The sequence below is a fragment of the Aotus nancymaae genome, unplaced genomic scaffold (genome assembly GCF_030222135.1).
Source record: "Aotus nancymaae isolate 86718 unplaced genomic scaffold, 86718_ANA_hifiasm-v0.15.2.pri h1tg000067l, whole genome shotgun sequence".
Taxonomy (NCBI): domain Eukaryota; kingdom Metazoa; phylum Chordata; class Mammalia; order Primates; family Aotidae; genus Aotus; species Aotus nancymaae.
In genome coordinates, this window is record NW_026988482.1 from 8,699,164 (window position 1) to 8,722,344 (window position 23,181).

Consider the following 23,181-nt stretch of genomic DNA (forward strand, 5'->3'; position numbering starts at 1 on the left):
ATGTGGTATGCTGAATAATGGCTGCCAAAGATATTCAGGTTCTAATCCCTGGCGTTTGTGAATGTTATCTTATATGGCAAAAAGAGACTTTACAAATATGTTTAAATTAAGGACCTTGAGATAGGGATCCTAGATTATCCAAGCTGGACCCTAAATGTAATCACAACTGTCCTTATAAATAGTGAGACAGAGGGAGATTTGACCACAAAGAGGAGAACGTGATTTGAAGATGGAGGCAGATATTAGAATGATATGCTTTGAAAACAGAAGGGGCCATGAGACAAAGCAGACAAGAAAGGCACTTCTAGAAGTTGGAAGAGACAAGGAAAAAAAATGTCTTCTAGAGTCTCCCAGGAGAACACAGTTCTGCCAACACCTTGATTTTACACTTCTGGCCTGCAGAGATATGAGAGAATTAATGTGCTGTTTCAAGACACTAAGTGCATGGTAATTTGTTACTGCAGCAATAAGAAACAGCTTGACTTAATAAAACAGGGTCTTTCTAGCCCCATTTGACTAAAAGTGCAGTATTGACTGGATTTTCCATGAAGGTTAAGGGTGAGGATGGTGTCACTTCTACCAAGTCAAGCTAGGAAGATATCAAATGACAAGATATCATAACCCTTGTGCTTAAAAAAAAAAATCAGACTTGAGAGGGAAATAAAAATACATGATTCCATGATTCTGATTCTTTTATATTAGCCAAATCAATGGTCTCAGATGACATGTCACACCTGTCAGGGAAGTGGGGATAGAAGATGGTGTTTGTATTCCGTATGTTTTATAAATTGTCACATGAACAGAGAAAAGCAACTTGGGTAAATTAGTTCTGTACTTCAGTTTTCTCACGTATGATGGAATACACACGTAAAGCACTAATAATAGTGATTTTCTCACATAATCATGGTGAGACACCAACTTGAATGGTGCATGTAAAGTGCCTGGCATATATATGCCTGTGCTTTGCATAGACTAAACATCTTTGAGGGGCTTGATCCAGTACTTTTGTCGAAGAATTATGAGAAGAGAATGGAGTGACCCAAGAGGATTTATAAGAAGTTCTGTCAACTAAAAAAAGAAATACAAATGAAGTTTTGGAATTTATCACCAAAGCTTTGGTAAACAGAAAGTTCTGTTAATTTTGGAAGGAGGAGGGGCTGGTATAAAATGGAAGATGCTAATGTGATTGCTATGTTGTTCATTCAACAAAAATGTGCCTGCAGAGTGGTTAACTTATGCTAAGTGCGACGAGGGAAGCAGATATCAACAGCAACCACACTCTTCTCATTTAGAACATTCAAATGAACTGTTGTAGCAGTTCACAATGTTGCAAGTGAATCTCATCAGCATCCTCTGAGATGGAGAATCCAGAAATTACTTACCAGCATTTTATGGATGAGGAAACTGGCCTTCAGTTTTAACAGAGTCAAAGCTGACTCTCTACCAAGTCTCCTAATTCAATGCAGTTGACCCCGTATCATAGACAACAGGATGGGATCTCTCACCTCAAAGGGTTTATGATCATAAGGAAAACAATATGGATAAAAAGTGAGGTGGATACTACAAGGTAAAAAATGACCATCACGAGATATAAAATGAGAAATAAATAAGGAGCTTCGGGAGATTAGGAAATCTGTGGCATGGATGGGAGAGTAATGCCTGGTAAAGCAAAGCAGAAAGGCACTGTGGAGGAGCAACGAAACACATGTGTTAAAGTTTGCCTTAAGAAACAAAAGCCAATGGCCCAATAATAATACAAATGGTTTCTTGCTATGCCAGCATGTTCCATCATATTCTCCATTCCACAAACAATTATTGTGCATGCACTTATCATACGTGAGGAACTGGTTACACTGAAAAAAAAAAAACCTATGATTTTTTTTTTCGAGATGGAGTTTTGCTCTGTTGCCAGGCTGGAGTGCAGTGATGCTATCTCAGTTCACTGCAACCTCCACCTCCTGGGTTCAAACGATTCTCCTGCCTCAGCCTCCCAAGTAGCTGGGACTACAGGTGCATGCCACTACATCCAGTTATTTTTTATATTTTTAGTACTAGCCCGATTTAGGGAAAAGAGAAGTAAGCTGTGTCACCAGGAGACCTGCAGTCCAGTGCTGACACTGCGAGTGACATCGGATAATGCGTTTCCTCTTTACCTTAGTTTCTTCTACACATTAGGAATCTAAAATTCCTTTGCTGCTCTATGATTCTTAATCTGAATGATGAGACATTTGTCTACTTGTTGTCTTCTCTTTCATTATTCTCTTTTTTTCTTTGTCTTACGTGATTTTCCCTTCCTCCTTTCCTCTTCTTTCGGGATGGACCCTCCTCTCGCCTCCCTAGTGCTTATTCTGCTTCTCACGTTCAGTGTCTGCATCTTTTCTTCTTCATTACCTAAGTACATGTAAATTGGTTATGTTGCTGATGCGGAAGCAATCTTTAAAATTAGTTAAAATATGCCAACGTCAAACATGACGAATTCTTCCGCTTTTGGACTCCTTATGATTTTAATCATCCAAAATCAGCCAGTTGAGAAATGACAGCATGAGGTCCAAATTCTCTTAGCATCAATTTTATTTTCTTGTTTTGTCCTTTGATGATGATGATGATGATGATGTGTGTGTGTGTGTTTGCACTGTGTTCACTAGAGTTGTTAGTAGGTTCAGGCGTTATTTAACTCATCAAATAGCACTGAGTCCTCGCTATGTTCCAGGCACTGACTGAGTAGCTGGGGATAGGAAAGATATAAAACAACAACCACAGCATCTAGAGGCTGCAGTCAGATGAGACGTGGGGATGTGGTGGATGAGAACACACCGACATGGTTAGGCATAAAGAAGGAAGCTTTGGCTGCATAATGAGGATACTTTGGCCCACGATGCAGAATGCCTGGCTCTTGTCTTCAGCACAGGTTTCTTGGATGTTGCCGAACACACGGTAAATTGCAGCAGCATGGGAACACAATTGCCATTTTGCTACTGAGGCCGGGGCCTGATAATCCATGATAAAGGCCTAACAGGTTTCACCATGATAAGGTAAAACGTGATTCAGAGAATGTAATTTAGGCCTATTGACTGCCTTCCTAAGTACCAAATCCGGGACTAATACATTTAGAAATACCCATAGTGGGAGACATAAAGAGAATTTAAGGTCCCTGTGGGACCTTAAACCCGTTTAATCAGCTAAGCTGAAGACCAGCAAATCTGGTCACTCTAGCCTGGAGCCAGACGTTTCCTGGACTTTATGCAAAAAAAGCACGAGAGAACACAGCACATGGCTGCTGCTTGGTCTAGGTGGAATAAGCCAGGTCACAAGGAAACTGGGCTTACTTGGCATCCTGGCTCTAGGCAATTAGCAAATTTTCTTCTTTTTGGAAGTGGAAGTACCTGCAGAGGGAAATAGTCCCTACCATCCTCCATTAAGACAGGAGGAGTTACTGATCTGATGCAACCTGACTGAGTTTACGAGAGGAGCAAGAGCATTCTTTCCCCCAACAGGGACTGGAAACAAGACATTGCTAATAAAGTGTGCAGATTTAGGGTCAACCCCATTTCAGGTTATCAAAGAAAGTTTAGGAACATAGGTAAAGAATTGTATCTGGATAATGTGGTGAATTATTTTCTGATTTCTGAATAAATGTTCAGATAAGCAAAATGGCATAACCAAGGCCACACTGCAGAACCAAAGCACTGAGGGATCTTCTGGCTCCAACTCCAGGGCTTTTTCCATTCACCACAGCTGCCAGGGGAATAGATAGCAGTCTGGGCAAATGGTAGCAGCAGGGGTCACAGCAGGTGGGAAGAGTGCCTGGGAAAAGGCTGCTCACCGAAGATGAGATCCCTATCCTTAGCGAGAGGACTAGATCGAGGAAAATGGAAAAAGCACAGCAAAGCCCTACACAGAGAGGGATGGGGGACAAGTCTGGCTTTCCACGAAGGCCCAGAGACATATAGGACAGAAGTGAGGATCAGATGGGGTTTGGCTGCATGCCACAGTAGAAAGCCAGCCACTGAGCCAGTGCCACTGTGCCAGAGGGCTCCTGCAGCCAGCCCACGGGGGGCTGGATTCTAGAGCATTTACTGATGTGCCCTGAGTTGCTACATCCATTCATAAAAAAAAATCTGTTGCTCAGAATTGAAAAGAGACCTCTGGCTTTGCTTGCCTGGGAGAGAGATGGACCCTTTCAGAAAATACAAATGACTTGGAAGCCTCTGACTCCTTGTACCTTCAGCAGGTGCTCAACAAATACGTGTGGTGCCTAAACCGCACCAGAGTAGATGTAATGTCTTATATGCTGGTATGAACAGAGGGTTATCATAGGCAGAACATCTATAAAAGTGGAATTGGGGGACCGGGCGTGGTGGCTCACGCCTATAATCCCAGCACTTTGGGAGGCCAAGGCGGGTGGATCACGAGGTCAAGAGATCGAGACCATCCTGGTCAACATGGTGAAACCCCATCTCTACTAAAAATACAAAAAATTAGCTGGGCATGGTGGTACATGCCTATAAACCCAGCTACTCATGAGGCTGAGGCAGGAGAATTGCCTGAACCCAGGAGGCGGAGGTTGCGGTGAGCCGAGATCGTGCCATTGCACTCCAGCCTGGGTAACGAGCGAAACTCTGTCTCAAAAAAAAAAAAAAAAAGTGGAATTGGGGGACATCACCGTCCTTGAACATCAATGCATTCACCTGTCAGAAAGCTCGTCTATGCCTCACGTTCCAGATGCTTACAGTGGCTTTACTGACAGAGATTTGAATATGACCAGGCTTGGAATACCGTGACTTTGGAGTTAGATTATGGTTTGAAGTCTGGTTTTTCCACTCTGTATAAACTTTTACCCCAAGCACTCATTTTTCCCCATAAGATGTTCTTATAGCTGCTGTGGCATCCCCTGTCCCTTGGCTTGTTACAAAGATTAAATGTCATAACATGTGAGGTTAGTGCTATTATAGTCAAGAGGAAAAGGGTCCATCTACCTGAGCTTGGGACAGTCAGAGGTGACTGTGCGGAGTAGCTCTATGGTTCTAAGTAAGTATTTAACTTCTCTGATCGTCAGTTTTCTCATCTATAAAGCAAAAATAAAAATACCTACTTCAAATTATTTATCTAAGGATAAGATAAAATAATCTATATACATGGCATTTTGACATAGTATGTGTTCAGTTAAAGGTGGCATTATTCCTGTTGGTATCATGTGTTATTCTCCACAATATGAAATATACTATCTACTATAGAATAGTGATTCCTGAACTCTAATGTGCATGAGAATCACCTATGGAGTTTGTTAAAAATATGGAGTCTCAATCTCATCTCAGTTCAAACGATTTTGAGGGGTGATCTGAAACATGCAGTTTAGTGAGTACTCTCAGGTGATTTTGATGAAGTCATTCAATGATCATACTTGGAAAAATATTGCTATAGAATTATATATTAAATAGAAAATCTGGCTTTGGTTCATGACTGTCAAAACTGTCTAGGTTAGGCCTATGTCCTAAAAATGTCTAACTCCCCTTTCTTTCCCTTCTCCCCTATCTCTAAGCATGACAGAAGTGGCAGTTGTTTAAAATTAGCTGCTACTATTATTAGCATCACCTTTGGATACCTCTCAGAGGAGTAGCTCTCAACCTTGGAGGCATATTAGAATCACTTAAAAAGCTTTCAGTCATCTTGAAGCCCAGGCCAAACCCCAGACCAATTAAGCAGGGATCCCTGGGTGGACCCAGGCATTGGGGTTTTGGAAGCTTGCCTGGTGATTTCAATGTGCAGCCAAATTGAGAACCACTGCTCTAGATCCACTTTCCCCTAAATCCCTTAAATCTTCTCCCTGACCTAGCTTCCATCCCATGCCTTCTATCTTGGAATTTCTTCTCTTTCAAATTTTTTGGCTGAGTCCACTCAGCAGGTTTCCTGTTTTTTGGGGGATTTTTCATAACGCCCTGATGCATCTTACGCTTCTCCATTTGGCATTGATGTGCTACTCACCACTCTGTCCAACCCCGCAGGACACCTGTGATAACTTCTCCTCGTCTTGGAAAAAAAGGATCAAACATGCCACTATCCTTTAAACTGGTTTGCCATTTCCTTCTGCTGCAGTGTTTTTCTCACTCTTGCCTACTTATCCTGCCAGAACTCATGCAGAGTTCTCCTCTCCTGCGCAGTCTCCTCTGACTATCCCAGGCTCGGGTAGACGGACCCTTTTTCTCTTGACTCTCTAATAGCACTAACCTCACATGTTATAACATTTAATCTGTGTAACAAGTAGAGGGCGAGAAGATGCCACAGCAGCTGTAAGAACTTCTTATGGGAAAAATGTGTGAGTGCTTGGGGCAAAATTTCATACCAAGAGGAGTAAAAGACAGGTCAGAAATGCATTTTCAAAATCAAAGAGGGATTGCTAATCATTCCAGAGAGAAGAAAGGAGGTCATCCATGCTGCAATATGACCCACACCATGATTTTCTCAAAATCCTGAGTGTATTTTAGAAAATTATTACAAAATATTTGATAAGAATAGATTTCTTAGGGCACTGCTAACGGGTCTGTGTCCAGGGACTTGCAGGGAAAAACAGGTCACATAAGCACTGGTGTAAAGACAAGAATCAGCAGAGGGCTCTCACAGAAACCTCAGAGAGGGCTTTAGAACATCACGGGTTGTGGAATGTGTGTAAAGGCCAGATTTAACCACACCTCTAAGGAGCAGACAGGTCTCATCCATTATCAGAATTCTTTTAAAGCATTCTCTATGCAGACTGAACTGCGGGTTTTCTGATGGAAGGGCTTATCTCCATGCATCCCAGTTTTCTAGTGCCTAGCACAAAGCTTGGCACATGGGTGCTCTGAATAAATGTTTGGAGAATGAACAACACAGAAAGCCTATAATATAGGTTTTTTTCCCCTAAGGTTCAAGAAAGCACAAAGTAGTTCTTATTATCTGTGGCTATTTTTATGGCTCAGACTAAATTCTCCTTTATTCCCCACTTAGAAGCTATCGAACTTGTTTCTCCAGACTGTTATTCAACATTTGATTAATTTGAGCTCAAAATGACATTTTGAAATCCCCTATTCCCAAACACACAGCTCCTCAGAAACACCTCCCACTATTTACAATTTCACTTCATTGAAATATGATGATGCCAGGCAGACAGCAGTGTGTATTCAGTGGAATTCAATTTTCCTGATCACTGGCTCCATCGATCAGTCTGTTTGCAAAGGGCTGATGCAAGCATTCATCCACTTCATGCAGACAGTGGGTGAGCCACTCTCTTCTTATTTCTGCAAGTGAAAAAGGCTGTTAAACAATAATGATGGCATTCTGAAGGATCACTTTATTATTGTTGTTTTAAGCTTTACTGAGTTTCTATCATGGGCCAGGAGTTTTTACTATGTGTTCATATTTAATCTTTACAATTGACATTTTGCGGGTGAAGAATCTGAGACTTTGGGAACTTAGGCGAATTGTCCACAGTTACAGAGTTGGCAGTGTGTGGAACCAGAATTCAAACGCAGTTCTTGTGATTTCAGAATTGAGTAGTCTCCATTATACTTGGTTCTCCACTTGGCAGTTGTCTTGGGGCTGAGGCAGGGAAAGTAGAAAGAAGTGACTGAGAGGAATCCCACACAATCTGAAAGGGGAGAAAAGTTACAGTGGCTTATGATTCAACACAGTCACCACCTGTCACTCTCTCCTGGGATCCCCATTGTGGCTGAATAGGCATTTGTTACTGCAGCCAGAAGGCTACACTTGGCCACAGGCCTGTCTCTTCCCACGTGTTGTGAGATCCTTGAGACAGTGCGTGCTGAACACAAACGCACACACTCAGGGCAGTGCCCAAGCCAAGAGCAGCTGGTAGCATGATGAGCAAATGTGGTGTCAGAGAAGAGGTGTCTTGAGGGAAGGAATCTTTGTGACTCTTGCAGGCAAGCCACATCTTCATTGACCTTACCAGAGGTAATGGTCTGGGCATCTGCCTTAGGCAGAAGACAGAAAACAGGCCTGGGAGAGACCCATCCAGAATTCCAGTCTATCTGGTAGCGTTGCCAACACAAATCCCCCTGAGGATAAAACCGCAGGATAAAACGTTTCCTAACCCAGGCAGACCCAGGAAAGTGCTCTGCAGCACCCACCCCAGCCCCATCGCGGTCCAGGAAACATGACTACTGTATCTTCAAAACTTCACTAAACGTTCTTTGTTGTTCATTCCTGTGTCAATAGACACCTTCTACCTTGCAGCTACCCTCAATGCATGAAATGCATGGAAAAAATCTAAAAGAGAATTATATTTTTGATCCATAGGTAAAGTTGGAGAAAAATTGGGAGCATGCTTCTCTCTCTCTCTCCTTTTCTTTGTATTTTTTTTTCCTTTTGTGACCGAGTCTTGCTCTGTCACCCAGGCTGGAGTGCAGTGGTATGATCTCCACTCACCACAACCTCCACCTCTTGGATTCAAGCGATTCTCCTGCCTCAGCCTCCTGAGTAGCTGGGACTACAAGTGTGTGCCACCACACTCAGCTAATTTTTTTTCTTTTTTCTTTTCTTTTCTTTTTTTTCTTTCTTTTTTTTTTTTTTTAGTAGAGATGAGTTTTCCCCACATTGGCCATGCTGGTCTCAAACTCCTGACTTGAGACGATTGGCCTGCCTCGGTCTCCCAAAGTGTTCTGCTGTCCAGTCCAATATCATGTTGTACATTAAGGATTGACTCATGCCAGTATCCCTATGATCACAGTCACACTTTTATCATCCAACCTTGAATCCTTAAAACTTAATATTTATTTCTCTTAGAAAAGTAAAACCTGATAGATGCAAACTACTGTACTGAATACAATCCGACACTGCTCTGAATAGAGAACCTCCAGGAAGCCATTCTGGTGTGCAGAGAAAAGTCACAGGAAATGCAGTGTCTGAAAAACCAATACGGATTTCAACAATCATGTTGTTAAGCAAAGAGTCTTAGGTAAGCTTTCTAATCTTATCAAAGGCTTACTCCTATTCCCCACTCAGCTGGCGAAGTTCAGTTGCATCGTAGGTCAAAATAAACACTGTAGGGGAAAGATTTTACTGTTTTTCTCTCACTCAGGCTAAGTATTTGACTTCTTGTAGACAGCAACCATCAGAATTTCAAAAGTGTGTTTGTTTACGTGTGTGAGAGAGATAAAGAATATCTATATTGTTTTGAAGTCCTATCTATTATATAGTAAATTTTAAATGTTGTCTTAAACTTGGTTAATCGCTGATTGATATTTTGTGTTCCAGTCGTCAAAAAAAAGAAAAAAAAAAAAAACAAAGAAAAGGGGAACAAAAATAGAAATATTTGAAAAGAGAGCTGAAGCACAAAGCAAAAGGGCGAATCCCACCACTACTCAGACCAGGTCTCCACCTCACTTCGAAGGACTTTGTCGTCTGAGCCACCTGCCCCACTGGGGTTCTCTCTTCACGCCACCCCACTTCCCAGCCTTTACTTTTCCCATTTTCCCCAACATCTACCACCCGCAATGGCATCACTAATTTGACTTAGTTCCGGAACACACAGCCTCAGCTCCTGCTGCCCCCATGTCTAATGTGGAAAGTGATATGAACATAGACACACATAATATCTTTACAATGTTTAAAGTATAGTGCGCTTTAAAAGGTGCTTTCACCCACCCACATCACCACTTTGTTCCTCAATACCACTCCATGTATAAAGCAGGCAGAGTAAGTACACACATCATCATTTTTTTTTTTTTCTTTGAGACGGAGTTTCGCTCTTGTTACTCAGGCTGGAGTGCAATGGCGTGATCTCAGCTCACCGCAACCTCCGCCTCCTGGGTTCAGGCAATTCTCCTGCCTCAGCCTCCTGAGTAGCTGGGATTACAGGCACGTGCCACCATCCCCCGCTAATTTTTTGTATTTTTAGTAGAGACGGGGTTTCACCATGTTGACCAGGATGGTCTCGATCTCTTGACCTCGTGATCCACCCGCCTCAGCCTCCCAAAGTGCTGGGATTACAGGCGTGAGCCACCGTGCCCGGCTATCAGCATTTTTAAAAGAGAAAATAGAAAGAAAAAATCAGAACTAGAGTTCTGTTTGGGAGCCTTAAGTTCATGTCATTTTCACATGAATATTAGCCTTCACTTACATAGTGTTTGCCAATGTAAGACACCATTAAAAATGCTTTATGTTGACTCACGTAATATATAGCTGCACCTACTCTGATTCAAAATGCAATTGAACTTTATCAGTTTTATACAGACTATATATTTAGTTTTATACAAACAAAATAATCTATGGTGGGGAAGGAGTGTTAATTAAGGGGGAAAAGTGAACCATTGGCTATGGCTATGTAAATGATGCAGTTTTCAGTGGTTGTGCTGCATTTGCACAACACTGAACATTTAAAAAAATACTTTCTCACATGCAGTCCCTTTCATTCTCACTGGAGCCCCATGAAGTGAGTGTCACTTTCCTCATTAGACATGGGGGCAGCCGGAGCTGAGGCTCTGTGTTCTGGAACAAAGTCAAATTAGCGATGCCATGCCCAGTGGTGCAGGCAGGTGGCAGATCTTATGGGTAGTAGATGTTGGGGAAAATGGGAAAAGTAAAGGCTGGCAAGTGGAGTGGCGTGAAGAGCGAACCCCAGTGGGGCAGGTGGCTCAGACGACAAAGTCCTTCGAAGTGAGGTGGAGACTTGGTCTGAGTAGTGGTGGGATTTATCCTTTTGCTTTGTGCTTTAGCCTTTAATGACATCCATCTCCTTCACCTCCCAGATTGATGCTCTTTCATCATGAACCCATTATGTGCTCAAGAGACTATGTACTGCAGATGTTCTCCTCAAAGAGCCCTTGTAATTCGACCTGCACCCACGCTCAGAATCTGATCAAGAAAAGAAGGACAGTGGGGTGGGAGCTGGGTGACCAGCAGCCACTGTCTCCCATGGCAGCCTGATGGGATGGCAAATTCACAGGGATGCACAGGCTGAAATGTGTGTGTCCACTTAATTCATGATGACAGCTCTGCTACCTCCATGGCTGAGTACCGGGGTCATCCACCCAATTCAGTCCCTTAGTTGGCAGTGTCTTGGGGCAAGGAGAAGTCATAGAGTGTGGGCCAGGGCTTAGGTTTCCAGCTATCACTTAGCAAATATATCCAGCCTTATCATTTGATTTTTCACTTTAACAATTACTTACCAACCACTAAAAATTAGCACCATGTCAAAAGCTGAATATCAGGGTAAATTTTTATTTATTTAGCAAATACTATGCAACACTTATATGCTACACACTGGTTTAATTGCTTTATTATTAATAAAAAGTCTTCACTCCAATAATAAGAGGAATATTATCCTCATTTCGCAGATGAGAAAATTAAGATGCAGAAAACTTAAGAAACTTGCCTGAGATCACACAGCTAGTGACATTTTGAGTTGCAATTTGAATCTATGGTATATAGCTCCAAAGTAGATACTATTAACCACTGCCTTTCAAAATCTCTGCCTTAAGTATTATGTAGTCCAGAAAGTCAGACATAGCAGATTATAATAATTATTGCAATTGCGAAGAAACAGTTATACTGGCTGCCTGGGTCCCTGCGCTTTTCTGATCCGGGTAGCTACTGTTCTTGGTCCCTCACACTTTATTCTCACCAGCCTTCTACTAACTCTATCCCATATCTGACCCAGAGACCAACTCTTTGTCACTGTAAGGAGGATTTATGGCTTCCTATGCCAGCAGTGCAGGACACTTGGCATCAAGACAGCCTGGCTGCGCATCCTGTGCAGATCCACGCTCTCTAAATGGGTGCTTCCTGCCCAGCTCTTCTGATCAAGCCCCATCTCATATAACTGACTCAGAAATTTCAGCCTCTGCCTTGGGCCCTGCTCAGGCTCTCTGGAAGTTACACTGTTCTCTCTCTGTTTGGAATGAACAAGAAGGGGATCTGGCTGAAACATTTGAGTCTTCATCTAGGATCAGGGCTCACTGCACTCTTCAGGCTACTTAAGCAGGTGGCTCCTTCCTTCCTCATTGCTTCCAGTGTGTCCCTCCAGTGCTTAGACATGAAGGTTGGCCTTCTCTGTGGAAGGGGGCCACTTTTCAGCCAATGGTAACTGGGCATCTTCCCAATGGAATATCTAAACAAGCCTTGAGGTCTCAAACTCCTTAGGACTAAAGCTCTGTCTTCTCTCCCCGACCGTTTCTCCAACCATATATCTGAGGTTCTGAGACCTGCTGACTGATGTCGCCAGCATTGCCTGCCCACTTCAGACACCTCCCTTACCATTCTCCTTCCCCAAGTCACATGCCAGGACTGCCATCTCTCTCCACACCCTGCACGTCTCATGCTACAGTTATCACAACCCTCTTGTGTCCTCTGCAACTGTTTTTAGAAGATCACCCTGATTTCTCCTCTAGCAACTTCTAGAATTGCAAGCAATTCATCAGCAGTCTTCACGCTTGGACTGTTTATTTATATCAAATTCTAGCCATTGGCCTCACTTTATTTTTTAGGTGTTTGATCTCAAGAAAATAAAGAATTTCTGACACTCAAGACACTGGCATTTTTCTCTTAGTTTTTTCTTCTGGATTCATAAAACAGAGGTCTCCATTGTGTAATCAAAGGGAGCAGGAGGCAGAAGTTTCATCCCAAGGCATTGTGATACATACATTTAATCTTTATTTAGTGTTTTCAGATATGCTAGGCACTCTATTATATTTTTATTTTCACTTTCTTATTCATCCTTAAAAACTCTTTTAAATTGGTAGTTATTACTCTAACTACCCAAGGGGTTCTTCCTGCCCACTGCATAAAGACCACAGCATTGTAGTAGAGTCTAACAGACAAGAGGCATGCCATGCCACATGGGAGATGGAGTTCCTACTCAAATTATCTTGTCAGAAGCTCCTAGGTTAGGGGATTTTAAAAGGTAGTTTGGGGGAAGGGGTGGGAGTGGCTAGGTAACAGCTGCTTGCTCCTAATTGGTTAGAGAGGAGATGAAATCACAGGGGGTCAAAGCTATCCTTCTGAAGACTAATTCACTTCTGGGTGGACCACGGGAGCTGGGTTGGCAGTTCAAGTGGAGCCATTGGATCCAGGTGGAGCCATGGTGTCAGAGTGTTCAAACCAGAGTGATTTCATCTAGAATAGGAGCTGAGTAAAATAAGGCTAAGAACTACTGAGCTGCAGTCCTAAGAGGTTAGGCATTCTTAGTCAGAGGATGAGATAGGAGGTCAGCACAAGATACAGGTCACAAAGGCCTTGCTGATAAAATAGGACTGTGGTAAAGGAGCCAGCCAAAACCCCCAAAACCAAGATGGTGTTGAAAGTGACCATTGGTCCTCATTGCTCATATTTTAAATAGAATACATTAGCATGCTAAAAGACACTCCCACCAGCATCATGACAGTTTACAAATGCCATGCAACATTAGGAAGTTACCTCTAAAAAGGAGAGGAACCCTCAGTTCCAGGAATTGTCCACTTCTTTACCAGGAAATTCATGAATGATCAATCCACCCCTTGTTTAGCATGTAATCAAGAAGTAACTAGAAGTATATTCAGTTGAGCAGTCCATGTCACTGCTCTGCCTATGGAGTAGCCATTCTTTTATTCTTTCACTTTCTTAATAAATTTGCTTTCACTTTATTTTATGGGCTCACTCTAAATTCTTTCTTACACGAGGTCCAAGAACCCTCCTTGGGGTCTGAATTGGGACTTCTTCACAGTAACAGTGGGTGTCAGACATGCAAAAACCTAGAAAGATATCTCCAAAGCCCAGTCTACAATAGTGGTGTTATTTGCAGGAGTAATTGGCAAAGTTGCGTATTTTATAACCTTTGGAATAATGGCTAACAATCTTATGTCAATTATGTCTGCACCTTTGCAAGACTCAGGCTCCTCTCAACCGATAGCCTGATGGCCTCCTAGTAGCTCTATAAAAGTGGTTGAGTTTTGCAGCAAGGCCTGTTATCATTTAAACGATAGCCCACATGTCTTCCAAAGTTAGCTGAGCCCAATAGCCCAGGAATAATCAAGGGAATGGCAAGATGGTGGAGGGTGATAGTTCATCTTATTGTTATAATTTTCTGACTGATGTAACTTTTGCAAAGGCAGTTTCAATATCACCATTTTACAAATGAGAAAACTGAGGAGTAAAGCATTTAAAGATTTTAAAGTATTTTTTATAGGAGCTCAATAGTTAAAAGTCAGCTTTATTAAAAGGCTAACATCCAAGATCTGTGTCTATGTGTGTGTATGTGCATGTTTGTATTTAAAAGGCCTTCGTGGTTTTTTCTGTTTTTTGTTTGTTTTTCTCTCCTAGGACTTCGTCTTTGTTTGTGAGCAAAAGCTTTTTTTTCCTCAGTTGACTGAATTCAGTTTTCACCTGATTTTTTGACTAAAATAGTTATTGCAACAAAGACTGCTTTTGTCTTTTTAAGGAATAGTGTAGTTTAGACACTTAGAAATGTTCTTGTTAAAAAAAATTTTTTAAGTGTACTGTAAAAGCATCACATAATCTAGTCTCATAACCATTTTCCTTTTCTGGAGACACAGGATTCAGTGTGGGCTCTGCCCATAGCTCAGAGATCCAGATTTGAAAAAAAAAAAAAAAAAAAGTAGCCTCTACCAAAATAAAATTGGTCTCCTTATATAATTTTATGATAAAGCTCTATGATTTTATGTTTGATTTGGTGTACATCTTTAATCTCCCTCTAGCATCACCAAACTTTTTCTCTTTATATCTTGAAATGTACATTCTGCCATCTTATTTTTTATCTAAGAGTTATTTCCTTCAATATACAGATTTAGGGCTATTTAGCTGACAACTGCCAGGGTAAGAAATAAATAAACTCAGGTTGTCAAGAGTTTTCAAGTCTAAGATAGGGAAAAAAGTAAGTAAAATCTATAAGATATACATCTATTGGCATACCCAATATACCTGTGTATTTATATGTTGTATACACAATGTTTCATTACTGAAAATATATGAAGAGTTCTAATTAATTGGGTTAAGAAAATAAAAGCACTTGAATCAAATACTTCATCAGGAAAAAAGACTAGTCAAATGCTTTTCAAGTTTATGTAACTTAAGTAAAATGTATAATAAATAAGCTAGCTTTAAAATTATTAGTAATGTTAGAAATGTCTTAAGAATTGCCAGCATACATTTTTGTTTGCATTTATTGATCAAGCAATTTCATACTTATCCCTTCCAAATACTATAAGGTGTAAAAATTTGGCATAGGTGTAACAAATCTATAAAGCCAGCCCAAAACAGAATGATTTTTGTTTGCGTAATTTTTAAGAAATAAGACATTGATATAGGTTTAATGAAAATAGTTGCATCTTGAATTCAGTAAGATTACCATAACTTCTAATCCCAGGGCCTTTAGGAGGTTTGTTTTGGGAGAGGACTGTTACCATCTTTGTTTCAAAGCTAAACTGTATTCCCCAAGTTAGTTTGGCCTATGCCCGGGAATGAACAAAGCCAGTTTGGAAGTTAAAAGCAAGATGGAGTCAGCTAGGGCAAATCTTTTTTGCTGTCTCAGTTATAATATTGCAATGGCAGCTTCAAAACTTTAAATCATGACTATCATAGTTTTCATAAATAATCTAGGTAAGCAATTAAAATAACAATTAGGTAAATATAAAGGGATAAATACTTGTAGACTAACTTTTCATAATTTAGGATATAAAGTTATATTAAATTAAATAACAGATATTTTGTTATTTAGGTATTTTCCAATAAATATATGTTGTAGGAAAACATTCTTGCTTAAAAAAAAGTACTGTGTCTTTTGCCTTTTTTTAAAAAAAGGTGAACATATTTTGTCTAATACAAAGCTTATTTAAAGTTTCTGTATAAAACAAGGTAAAGAAACCAGGAAATATGAGAGATATAAAAAAAGGTATAAAAATAAAGAGTTTTTTTGTGGTAAGAAAGCTTAAAGAGAAATAATTTTATATGAGAAATAATCTTGTATGGTAAATTTAGTCCTAAAATAAAATGACTGGTTGTTTAAGAAAGAGGGATGTTCAGGACAAACCAGAAAGTCCACACATGTCATGGATGATCTGTGTAAGTCACACACAATAAGAGGATTTATTAAATAAAATTTTTAAAAACCCCAAACTTTTATATGATCAAGTTGCTTATAATTAAAAGAAAATTATAGTGCTCTTTCTAGAGATTGGGCTTGATGCAGAAAAACCACTTATACATTAAATTACTGGTTAGAACAATGAAATTTTCGTTAAGGGGTTGATTCACTCTTAATAAATTATAAGAGATTTTAATTCTTTTTTTAACCCAAAGTTTAACTTTTATTGCATCTTGCTCTTTCCCTTCCCTTTTAAAAGCTACATTTTCTTAAAGGTCTAAGGGAAATGTTTTCTTCCCAACATAGTATTCTGTGCACTGCAAATTATTTATTTATTTATTTAGACTTTCGGTAACTTGCCTAATGGATTTTATGTTTATTGAAATAATTTCTATGCTATTGTTATTAACTTTGGTTTGCTCAGGAAAAAACTGAAATTTAATTTTTTTAAAAAAAGTTAAGGTTATTACATTCATGTATCTTCCTGTATGTGCTTTAAAGTCCTTGTGACATTGAGTTACAGGGCTTTGACTCCTGGATCTAAAAAGGCCACCAAGTCCTGCTAAATCTTAAATACTGCCAGCAATTCAACTCTCATCTTCAGGCCCTGTAAAAGATACCAATCAAAACAAATTGCATTCCTGAGACACAGGGCCAGAAATTAAATCTATTCAACTCCTCAAGGCCCAGGGACTATTGCAGAAGAGGTGGGCACATGAGATTGTAAGGGCCAACTTTAAAAGATAAAGTAAGTTCAGTTTCCCTCTAAATTAATCATTAATGTCAAAAGCACACTGATGCAACACCAACATATGGGGCTCTGTGTCAGATTAACAAAGTTTTCTTGAGGCATTAACTGACTCTTTAATAAAGGTTATAAAAGTTGTAAAAGGCTTATGAAAGTTTTATGGTCAAGATTTAAATGTTATAGATTGTTTATACATTTTGAAAAACAAATTTAATTGGCTTCATACTGTTTTTATTAGGGCTTATTGTTTGGAAAATTAAGTCTTCTCTCTAAAAGAATGAAGGTTTTGCCATTTTAAAAAAATCCTGAGTTATTACTTTGGTTAAAAGAATGACTTGTTTTACAATGACTTGTGATTCTATTTTGTGATAGCAAGTGTTTTAAACCTTTGATATTTGACAAACTTTTGAAAATCAAATTATAAATTATGCCTTTTTCTGACTTAATTCATCTTTTAAGATATTAGGTTTCCTAAAGTCCAAAAATGACATCATTTGGCTTATTTGGTACAAAAATTGTGCAGGAAGCATTGTCAAATATGAAATGGTGTTTGGTTTTCTTTGGGCTATATTTGTATAAATGTGTTATCGATATGTGCTCCAAAATTTGAGGAAACTCCTGTAATTCTGATATGACTTAGTCTATATTATCAGTAATAATGGTAAATGTTATGCTAAAATTATTGTGTGTCATAAAGGTAACAAATTTCCTTGTCAATTGTGTCTTTGGCTATGGCTTCCCTAAAACTTTTGGTTACCCTTGGACAATTGCTGTGTTGTTTTGTTCCTCTTTAGAAGGTGGTTTTATAATCAGCTATAAAACTCTAACAGATGCTCTTGAATTCAGTTTTCTGATAACTTTGGAGACTGTGGCATCAGAATAAAGGAAAAACTTTCAGGACTCATGGAGAGCTAAAATGTTTATAAATATCAAGCAGAACAGGAACTAACTGCAAGGACTAAACTAATCTTTTCTACTTTTTGCTTAAAATGTTGCTGATCATTTGTTTTGTTTTCCAGAGCCTTGAAACTTTTCTTTTGAGGGATTCACAGTTTTTAGCAGTTTAGTATACTCCTATCAACAAAATTTGGGGCATATTTGTTTTTCTCTACCTAATTTCTCCAGAATTTGGAATCTATTTGTGAGTATTCATAACATATGGCAATCCAGTTATTTACATAAGTGCAACAAGAATTTGCTTTTATTTGTAACAGGACACAATTAGAGAAATTTATTTTACCAAGACTTTGACTGGATGGTGTGTTGTCCTTTAAGGAATCAAACTTGACTTATGGAGCCATTAAAAGCACTTGTAAAAACTGGCCTCATACTTTACACAGTCTCTGTACACGGTTTCTGACCTGTGGTAAGTAAAGAATGTCACTTTCTGAAAGGCCCAGGAGACCCAAGTTTATCTTTGAACCTCAAGAGGAGGGGAAATTCACCCAACTCATAGGTATTTGATGGTACAAGTCCATGGCTGGGCTTGGCTTTAGAAAAGTCTTATCTGAGATTCCTTCTATGGAACAAAGTTCCATCAAAGCCAATTTTTAAAAACCTATTGAAAAATAATTATTCTTGGTGCACTTTATACAAATAATCTGGCCAAGAATAATAAAGCAAATCAGTCCTACTATGATTTTTCTTTAGTAAAAATGGAAAACCAGAGAGAGAAAAATTATGTTTCAAACACTATAGTACACTTATTGTTAGATTCTAGTCTTGCCTAATGTTTTTCAATTTTTATTATTTTCTACAGTTTGGGCTAAATTATAATTTTTCCTGGCTACAAGTCTTTAAAATAATATTTTCAATTATTTCTTCTTTTTTTCTTTTCCCCTATTTTTGTCCTAATTTGAAATCACTGAAAACAAAACTGTGTTTTCTTAAAGCCCTGTGAACTGAAGCTAGACAACTTAAACTTTGAAAACTAACAGCAATCTATTTATATACATTAGCCATACTTGCCTACTAATTTATGAACTTCAGAGTAATGTGACCTATATCAATTTTCCAGGATCTTTCTTTCGTTTGTTGTTGTTTTTCTCCTTTCCTCCCCTTCTTTTCTCTTCATAGGACGTGAGACTTCACAACCTGCTAAAAATGAGCTTTCACCCATCTAGGAATAAATTATCCTAGCCGTGAAAGATCAGGTGAAACCTGAGACCAGAAACTAATTTTCTTCTAAAATGCTTTCTCCAAAAGATTTGTAAAAAGGAAATGGGGAAAATGTGAAAGGAAAATCTTGAGGCCGTAAAATTACCTATAATGGGAAAAGTCAAGCTGGGAACTGCTCAGGGTAAACCTGCTTCCCCTTCTATTCCAAGTCATCTTCATGCTTCCTGAGATGCGTATCTGATTGCCTCCTTTGGAAAAGCTTATCAGAAACTCAAAACAATGCAATCATTTGCCTCTTGCCTACCAGTGACTTGGAAGCACCCTCCCTGCTTCAAGTTTCTTCATCTTTCTGGATGGAACCAATGTACTTCTTACATATATTGATCATGTCTGTGTCCTGAACACCTTAGGCACATGTTGTCAGGACTTCCTGAGGCTGTCACAGGTGCACATTCTCAACCTTGGCAAAATAAACTTTGTAAATTAACTATCTCAAATTTTGGGGGTTCACAATCATAGAGCCAATGAATGATGGAGCTATAAGTGCTCAAGGGGTTCTTCCTGCCCATTGCATAAAGAAATATCATGGCATTGTAGTAGAGAAAGAGTTTAATAGACACAAGGCTGGCCACGCCACATTGGAGATGGAGTTCCTACTCAAATCATCTTATCAGAAGCTCATAGCTTAGGGGATTGTCAAAGGCAGTTTGGGGGAAAGGGTCGGGGTGACCAGGTAACAGGTGCTTGCTGCTGATTGGTTGGGTAGAGATGAAAGCATTGAGGATCTAAGCTGTCCTTCTGAATCGCTTTGCTTCTGGGTGGGGCCACAGGTGGGGGTTGGAGCCATGGATTTCAGACATGCAAAAAAACCTGAAAAGATATCTCCAAAGGTCAACCTATAATAGTGGTTTTATTTTCAGAAATAACTGGGGAAGTTGCATATCTTATAACCTCTGGAATAATAGCTGGCTATTTATGTCTGTGCCTTAGCAGGACTCAGGCCCCTCTTTTTCCCCAAGCCTGAAGACCTCCCATTCACTGTATAAAAGCAGTTGAATTTTGGGCAAGGCCTATTATCATTTACACTGCAGCCTAAATGTCTTCCAAAGTTGGCCCAGCAGCCTGGAAACAATTAAGGAAAAGGTAAAGGTTGGAGAGAGTTGGCTTATTTGATTATCATTATTTTTCTAACTGATATAATTTTTGCAAAGACAATTTCAGAGCCAGTTCTCAAACCCAAGTCTGTCTGATTCAAGCTGTGTTCTAACCACCTAACCACCAATGTTCTAACCATTTCACTTCTTTCCAAGCCTCAGTTTCTTTACTGTAAAATGAGGGAGTGCAATGGATAACAGGACTTCATAAGTCCTTTTCAGCTCTGGAAGAATGAGTCCAACAGCGTAGACTAGAGTTTAGGATGGAGCTTGTCTTCCTTGCCTTCTGCTCGTTTTTATTCTCTTGGGAGAGAAAGGAAATCTGTCTTCAAGTTGGAAGAATTGTCTTATGAAGGAGTGAGCTTGCTCAATCTCTGAGCCCTGAAGCAAGAGATGCCAAATGAAAATTATATTTGGTTCCACAACAACTTTTTAACATGCAAAAAACTTAGTGTCCTTTACGTATTATGAGTCTAATAATTTTAGGATCAAATAAAGAGTTTAGAACTTGGGAAACTTATCACCAGGTGTAATCTTAAGGCATGTCTGCATCTACCTTAGAGGCTAACTCTGGTTTGGAGTTAAGCTGAATTTTTGAGGCTGCTGTGGCCAATGAACCAAAAAATAAGTAGATATCTTAGAGTGGGAAGGACTTGAGAGATCACATTGCCCATTGCCTTCATTTTACATATGAGTGAACTGAGGCCAAGAGAGGGTCAAGATTTGCATGATTACCTAGACATAGAGCACTGCCCTGAGCTATTATAGCAATCCTGTGTAACAATTGGAAAAATTTAACTACACTATGCTTGACGATCCGTGGGTTTTCTTGAAGTGTATTTCACACAAAAGAAGGAATATCTGAAATCTGAATTTGCAATACCACCACCTTCCCCAAGAAGATTTAAGCAGTCTTTTCTACCACACTTACTGGATACATCTCTGATATGGTTTGGATTTGTTTTCCTGCCCAAATCTCAATTGAATTATAATCTCCAATGTTGGAGGAGGGGCCTGTTGGGAGGAGGGGTCTCTTGGATCATGGGGGTGGATTTCTCCCTTGCTGTTCTCATGATAATGAGTGAGTTCACATGACATCTGGTTGTTTAAAAGGGTGTAGCACCTCCCCCTTGGCTCTCTTCCTCCTGCTCCAGATGTGTAAGACATGCCTACTTCCCCTTCACCTTCTGCCATGATTGTGTTTCCTGAGGCCTCCCCCGCCATGCTTCCTGTACAGCCTACAGATCCATGAGCCAATTAAACCTCTTTTCATTATAAATTACCCAGTCTCAAGTAGATCTTCATAGCAATTCAAGAATGGACTAATACAATCTCCCAGTTGAGTGCTCTTCTCTCAGACATTATTTCAGATGGCACTATAGTTCTTTGCAATCTCAGTCTGTGATGCTGTTATTATCTAGTACTTTTAAGAATATATTTAACAATGTTAAGCTCACTGAAGTTGCTCAGCTCCATCCAATAAAAGGATTGACCAAGATTAAATTAGCATTTCATTAACTATTTTAAATATAATACTAACTTATAGAGCAATGTTGACAGGATGTCTCAGAATTGGTAATGCATTGAATTGCCCTTTAAATTCAGATTCTCCCATGGTTATAAGAAAAATACAAAAGGGAGATGTGGGCTGAAAAAGCTAATATGCTTCATCTTCATCATAGAAGAGGCGAATCTTAAAAGTGATGAGAATGATTTGTTTGCATGGCAATTTTCAGAGTAGAGTTTTAGAAAAAGTTGCAAAAGAGTCAGAATCACTCTTTCAAAGCTAGATTATGGGTAGACTCTTTTGAGATCCCATGCCAAGGACCTTGAGAGAAATTGATGGTGGAAGGGACAGAATCAGGCCAGAACTCTGGGAGTTTACCTGAAATTGACTGAGTGTGGTACCGTCAGTTCAAGCTGCATGGTCTAGAGGAATGTGGGAACTCAACTAATATGAGGCAGTAGTGCCAGAAGAAAATTCCAACCTGACTTGTGGGGCATGCATTAGGAGCACTCATGCAACGGTGATATGGACTCAGGTACATGCAACAACATGGTGACATAGTCCAGATGAACAGCTTGTTTGAGCAGAAGCCTAGGACCAACTGGAGGGAAATGGGGTGGGCAGGAAGAAAAGAATCTAGTAACCCAAGAACAGGAGAATGTTAAGACCTGGAGTGTTGAGGCCCAGTCAAAGTTGCTAGTTTATATAAACATTACAGTCTCAGCAGGAAATTAGGGCATCCAAGTGCGTTTATATTGACTGGACAAACATAGCTGGAAGAAAGTAAAGATTGTAGCTTGGGTGAGGGAGCAGGCTGGAGCAGATTTCACCTAGGCATAGTGACTAGCATGCCAAAGAAGGTGAATTATTTTAGACCTCTCCTAAAGGATGTGCCAAATCTCTAGGATTGACTCAGGAAAGAAGGGTAGCAGGGCCGTAATGCCCATGCACAGAACAAAGCCAGGAAGGTAGGACTGGAGCTCATATTTTAAAGGCCTCTGCTCATCTGCAATTGTATCATCATAGAAGGGCTTGTGGTTTATCTGTGGCAGAGAGGGAATGCAAGTGCCATTCTTCTGACTTGATGTCTCTTTCCATCATCCTCTGTTGGGTGATCTGTTAGATACTCTGAGACACCTCTACCAAAGAAGAAATGTCATCAATCAGGTCAATGTGTTGACCTTGCTGGCTAACATATTTGTATGTAATAAGAACTTATCCAAGGTCACAAGAATGTAGTTTCTAAATCCAAGATCCATATATATTTCAGGATGGTGTAAATTTTGGGCTTTGATGCTCAGCTGATAAGGAAGAAACTATACTGGGGGAATGGGCATGAGAATTTTCTGAATTAAGGAATTATTGTGAATCAGTGGTACATACTTTTCAAAGATTGTTCTAATTTAAAAAGTAACACCTTTCACATTTTCTAAAACTTCAATATTTCTAAAGCATATGCTGTTTCATGATGACAACTTAGAAATATAGAGTATATTTTAGTATCCCCATGTTACTGATGCAAAATTCAGCTTTAGACAATGGAAGTCATTTGTCCACAGTTGCATCAGAAGAGTTTGAGCTGGGG